The sequence below is a fragment of the Maylandia zebra genome, linkage group LG3 (assembly GCF_041146795.1).
Source record: "Maylandia zebra isolate NMK-2024a linkage group LG3, Mzebra_GT3a, whole genome shotgun sequence".
Lineage (NCBI taxonomy): Eukaryota > Metazoa > Chordata > Actinopteri > Cichliformes > Cichlidae > Maylandia > Maylandia zebra.
Window position 1 is genome coordinate 14,916,849 of NC_135169.1, and position 6,260 is coordinate 14,923,108.

The following is a 6,260-nucleotide window of genomic DNA, read 5'->3' on the forward strand; positions in this document are numbered from 1 at the left end:
AAGCAACAGGCTTAAGGCCCTCAGGGTACTCTTGATTGAGCACGGCACCTAACCCGTTCAGGTTAGCATCCACATGTAGGACATAAGGTTTGGTGGAGTCTGCAAATGCCAAAACAGGGGCATTGGTCAGACATTCAATGATTTTTCTGAATGCGGCTTGACAAGAGTGGTCCCATCGCTCTTTGAATGGCTCAAAAGGTTTGAGGTAGGTTTTGGTTGGGTCTTTGGTTTGAGCTCACTTGTTTTTCTGAGTAGGTGGATAACCTTTGGTGAGCTCAGTTAATGGGTGGACTATGCTTGAATAATTTGCAATAAATCTGCAATAATACCTACAGAAACCAAGGAATGAGCGAGGGGTTTTCAGATCTGTTGGCTCTGGCCAGTTCCTGGCAACCTCTACTTTTTCTGGATCGGTGGCTATACCATCTTTTGAGACAATATGACCAACAGATTTGACTTGGGACTGACAGAACTGACATTTGTCAAGCGACAATTTCAGACCAAACTCCTCAAGGCGATCTAAGACTTTGAGGAGACGTTGCTCATGCTCTTCGAGTGTTCTACCAAAGACGATTATGTCGTCAAGGTACACTAGGACTTGGAGAAGGTGCATATCACCCACTGCCTTCTCCATGAGCCGCTGAAAAGTGGCTGGGGCTCCTGTGATGCCTTGTGGCATTAGTTCAAATTGATAGAACCCCAGGGGGCAGATAAATGCAGTCTTTTCCTTATCTTGCTCGGACATGGCAATTTGGTAGTACCCACTCCTAAGATCGAGGACTGAGAACCATTTGCTGCCTGTAAGACAATCTAAGGCGTCATCAATACGAGGGACGGTATACTGGTCGGGGATAGTACGACTGTTCAAAGTTCTGTAGTCAATGCAGATTCTGATGGAGCCATTCTTTTTTCGCACTACAACAATAGGTTGTATCGCATCGAATGGGCTTCGAGACTCTTTGATAATGCCTGGAGCTAACAACTGCTGTAGGTGTTGTCGTACCTCATTAATATCAGCCGGAGCTAAACGACGTGAACGCTCTCTGAAGGGGGTAGAGTTGCTAAGGCAGATGTTATGTTCTACGTCTTTAGCTAACCCCACATCCCATTCATCAAGAGAGAAAACATTACGTCTCTGCGCTAGCTTTTGCTGTAGTCTTTTCTTCCACTCTGTAGGGGCAGGAAAGTCACCAAAATCAAAGAGTTCGGGAGCTACGGTACTAGCTTCAGGTTCTAAAACTTTAGGGTCGGTGACTACGTCTGTTAGGTTTTGTATTGTTGATTGTCATATATGCTTAGAGGTGTATAATCAATTGTGTAGTGATAGGATGTGTGATCTTTAGCAAGCTGCAAAGGCTTGCTAAAGATCATCCTGGGAGCATGGGAAGAGGTCGTACCTTGTTTTATTGTTTTACGGTAGGATTAACGTAGCTATGTCAGTTGTCAGTTTAGTCTAAGTACTTTTTTACATATAGATGAACTGTTGGATTTTCCAGACCAGCAGGTTAAGGGAAGTTGTTTATGGGGACACACACACACACACACACACACACACACACGGTACTCTTTGTGTGTATGTATACGTAGTATGTTAATGAACCTATGCATATTCATGTAACCTCAATAAAAGAGCAGTGTTACGGGGGAGCGGACAAGAGCAACTGGGGTCAAGCGAAGGAACGGCGTTTGTCCGGTTCTCTCCCGTGCACGAGAAACATGAAGAACTTTGCCTACTTCGTGTCTTGCTTGCTGTGTAATTATATTGTCTTCAACGTTCCAGCAAATAGGTTCAAGCTACAAACCTATCAACGTCCACTGCATGCATCTCAGCAATAACTGTGCCGACTTGGATAGAGGTAGGTTTTTCTGACTCATTCTGTAATAGAACGATGAAACTGTTCTCATCCATGTCACTTTCACGGAGAACACCTGGCTGGACCAACACGCCGGATGGGAGTTGGGGCATGGCAGGTGCTTCAACCAAAACAACATCTTGGGGTTTAGTTCTTTTCTGCTTTACTTTACACGTGGCATAACATTTTTTCCCGGGAGCAATGGTAAGTGACCCTGGACCTTGCCATTTCACTTGCCCTATGGGATCGTCGGCTGCATGGGATCCTAGGGACTGAGTTTGGATTTTATCATAAACTGCCTGTATCCTCATGGAGCTGACTTTGTTCTCACTACCGCTATCTCTGCACAGCTGAAATAGGCGGCTGAACAGAAAAGCGTTGGTACCAACCACTACAGGGGTTTCATGACCTTGTGGGGGCTCAGGACAGACGAGAGCGAGGACGTTAAGAGGACCCTTGACACCTGCTACATCCTCAAGAAACTATCTCTACTACTACATACCCATGGTAAGGATAGGACTCAGCTGATAGGCCCCAGATGGCTAGATTGGAAATGGGCTGTATAGGGACTGTTGGTATGTTGGCTCTATACCAATCCTCAAAGATAATGGTCACTGTTGACCCTGAATCCATAAGACCATGGCATGAGATGTTATTGACCTTAATAGGAGCTATGGATGATGGACCGATAAGACCTTCCGGTATGTTGACACTTTGAGTTGGAACATTGGTAGTATTAACTCGGGCAACACTGATCTTGAGCGTCTGTACTTTGACTTTGTCCATATGGGCTTCCATGCACTTGATGAATAAGCTTTTTGATTACCTTTTGAGCATTCTCCGGAGCTGTACATTTGTTTGCAAAATGGCCATTTTCTCCACATCTGTAGCAGAAATTATCTGACTCTTTACTACTCTTTGGCTTAAAGGTAGATGACTTTGGACTAAAGTCTCCTTTGGACTTAGAATAATGGCCTCTCTCTTTTGCATAATGTTGGGGCTTTACTGACATTACCCTTAACTGTGTTTTCAGCTCTTTGACTTATTTTCTTAACTGTTGCACTTCGCTGCTTGTGTCTGATTTCTCTTTTTTCTTTTCTCTGGACATCTTTTTGTGGCTTGACTCTGTAGAATGAGACTGCTTGTTGAGCTCTTTCAGCTTTTCTTTTAGCTCTTGAATTTCGGACTGAAAATCATGTTGCTGACAGCTTTTAGAGTCTGTTTCACTTGCTACTTGCACATGCGGTCTCTGTGCTGGTTTTTTGAGTTTTTGTCTTGCAGCTTCATGCTCCTCTTCTTCTCGAATTTCTTTGAGTAGGCTTAAAAATGTCGGGGATCACTTCGCTTATCTCTTAGACCTAGCTGAAGCAGCATGAAGTCTGATTCAGTGGCACCTTTAATGAGTTGCTCAAGTCTTGCTTTGTTGGCTTCATCTATTTGTAGGCCTCCTTTTTGCACTACTTTGTTCAGTAATCTTTCCAGTCTCAGCAAGAAGTTAGACAAGCACTCACCTTGTCTTTGATTCATAGCTCTGAATGTGAGATAAAATTCCTCACCGGATTCTGAGGTTCCAAAGGTTGCTGTTCCATGAGGTGCTAGGATCACATAGTCTTTTAACATCCTCCAATGTTTTCCCTTCATCATGTAGAAATCTGTCCAACTTCTCTGTGAATAGGTCAGGGTTTCTTTCTTGTTTTGCAACAACTATTTTCCATTTACTTCCTTCTTTAAAGGAAATCACCTCTGGTGGAACTTTGGTAGGATCGACTTCTTGACGGCATTCACATAACATGGTCAGGGTTTGATTATTGGCATCAAACATTTTTCCTCTTACTCTTACCTTGCCTAAGGTTTTTACTTGTTCGAGTGTTTCTTCTACTGTGGATATTTCCTCCTCTTCAGACACTCCAAGAACTAGAATGGCATGTGCCTGATCAAGTCCTTCACCTCTGCACCAATTTGCAAGATTTGATTGTGAAACATTACTTTTAGTGGCCATAGTTTTAACAAGTTACTTTGTAGGGGGAAGACAAGAAATTAATTGAAATTACTTTTTAGGACCAGTGTGACTCTTAGTCACTTTAAGGTTACAGCAGATTTAGTGGTAACTTAAAATTTATATAATACAACAAAACTATCCCAGCGGTGCCTTTAATGTGTAGCACCCAACTCAAGTAGCTCTGGATTAACCCTCGGTTAAGATGGTGATAGTGCTCTGAGTGGGGCCCCGGGTACGTTACTTATTTTATTGGTAAACAGGAGAAACAATAGCTAACCAGTTTTAACCTTTGTACTTAGAAATCTTAATGTTGGCGGTGCCTCCACTTAGTGAAAATAATGAGTTCTGTTTAATCTTCACTAAGAATAATGAATTTATCTAACATGTTAAACCTCTCTTACCTTTTTACTAACCCTTATCACCTATAAACTCTGTAAATCATGAATATGACACAACACAAAACTTTAAATTCAAAATGTAAGATTTAGTCAAAACAAAGTATGATTTAAATAAAAAAAAGACAATATTCCAAGTTCTGAAGTGTTTCTTTACAATTCAATTGGATGGTTTTTTCCTCTTCCCAATTCACAGTCAATGTTTTAGAAACAACACATTTATCCAAGATATTCCCCTTTAAGTTCAGTTCAAATTTGTAACCTTTTAGAGCTCATTTACTGAAACTGTTGCAGGCCTGATCGTTGCTCGGGCTCGTTGGGCCAGAAAAACACACAAATGGCCGCTTCACTTGATAAACAAGCAGAAAACAAAACGCACGTGCTCATGGCTACTCACAAATCCTTTGGGCTAAGTGCGAGGACAAGCTAAGGGGCAGGCTCGGTTTGTGACCATGCGGCCTCCACTCGGCAACGTGGTCGGAATTAGCGGCATACATGGGCTGCTGAGCACACTGGGACAAACCCACGGAAATCCTATCCACAGCAGAAGGGTCCAGAGAATTCCTCTCGGTCCATCATCACAGGGTAAAACAGTCCATAACAGGAACGTAGACTCTGCATCCACGGCTATTGTTTTGACTATTCTCCCGTTAGCTCTGGTACACAACCTCCTCCAGTAACGTGCTGCTTCCGACTCTCACTAGCTTAGTTTTTTTTTTCTTTCGCCTCAGATCCCGCCTTCCTTACGTCTGATTGGACAATAGGTTTACATCAACCAATGGGATAAAAGCAAATACAAGATTGACAACCCAAAATGAGCTTGTAAAACAACTTGAAACAAATACAAAGTTTTCCTTGTTTCACATTAGATAACAAACCTTTGGGTTTCTTGTAACTTTTAACTCCATGAACACTTAAATTATGATTGACTTCCATTTATTGTGATTTTAAACACGTTTTTAATGCATTTGAACTCTTTTTTTGTTTTTTTAAACACATATATGAAATATTTACAATAAAGTTTTTACATGACAATATTTATATCCTTTTAACCTGTAGGGTCTAAAATAGATATTTGAGACCAGGCTACACATGTATCTGTTTTTGGTACCTGAAAATATTCTGTAGTATTTGGTTCAAGGTAGAACTGGCTTGAAATTTGGGGAGAAAAAAGATTTAATTCTAACAAATCTGTTTTTTCACAGTATAATACATCTTTTCACAATAAATGCTATTAAACACCATGAAAAAAAAAAGTTTTGTAATATCACTCTTATTTCAGCGTAACCTAATTTGTGTTTTACTTAAAATTGTAGCTGAGTGGACTCAGTTCCTCACTAGCAACAATACTTTTTTTTTTTTGCCAATATGGGACAGATTTGACTGGGGAAAAGAAAGGGGAGAAAGAAAGACTGAAAGAAAAACAGCGGGGAAGAGGGACGGGGATAAAGGGCAAAAACCAAAATAAGTAGACAAAAAAAAATACATATATTTTTTTCTCAACAGGATCACCTGTTGAGAAAGAAAAAAGAGAAAACAAGCAGAAGAAAAAAAAAGAGAAACATAATAAACAACACACAGATACAAACATCCATTCCCACCCTCATGCTCTCATATGCAATTACTCAACACTCACCCAACGTGGAGACAGACACAAAGAGACGCTGTACACACAATCACACTCCCCAAGCGTACTCTAAGCCCCAGGTCTAGGTACCCTTGCCCCTGGAGGGGGAAACTGCACCCAGACCCAGGTAGTGTTACCCTTTTCCCTGGGGTGGAGAGAAGCAGACTGCCCTGACTCGGCAGCAGCAGGGAGGCCCCACACTCCAGACCCCAATCAGATGGCCAAGTCCTCCTCCCAGACCCCCCCCCCCCCCCCCCCACGCTCCAGCAGGCTGCAGAGAACGGGGGTGTGTGAAGACTCTAAACCTCCCTCCGCCCGCTCATATGTAGTGTTGATGCATGTGTGTTCTAAGGTGCGTTTAAAACCCAGGAGGGCATGGAGCTACC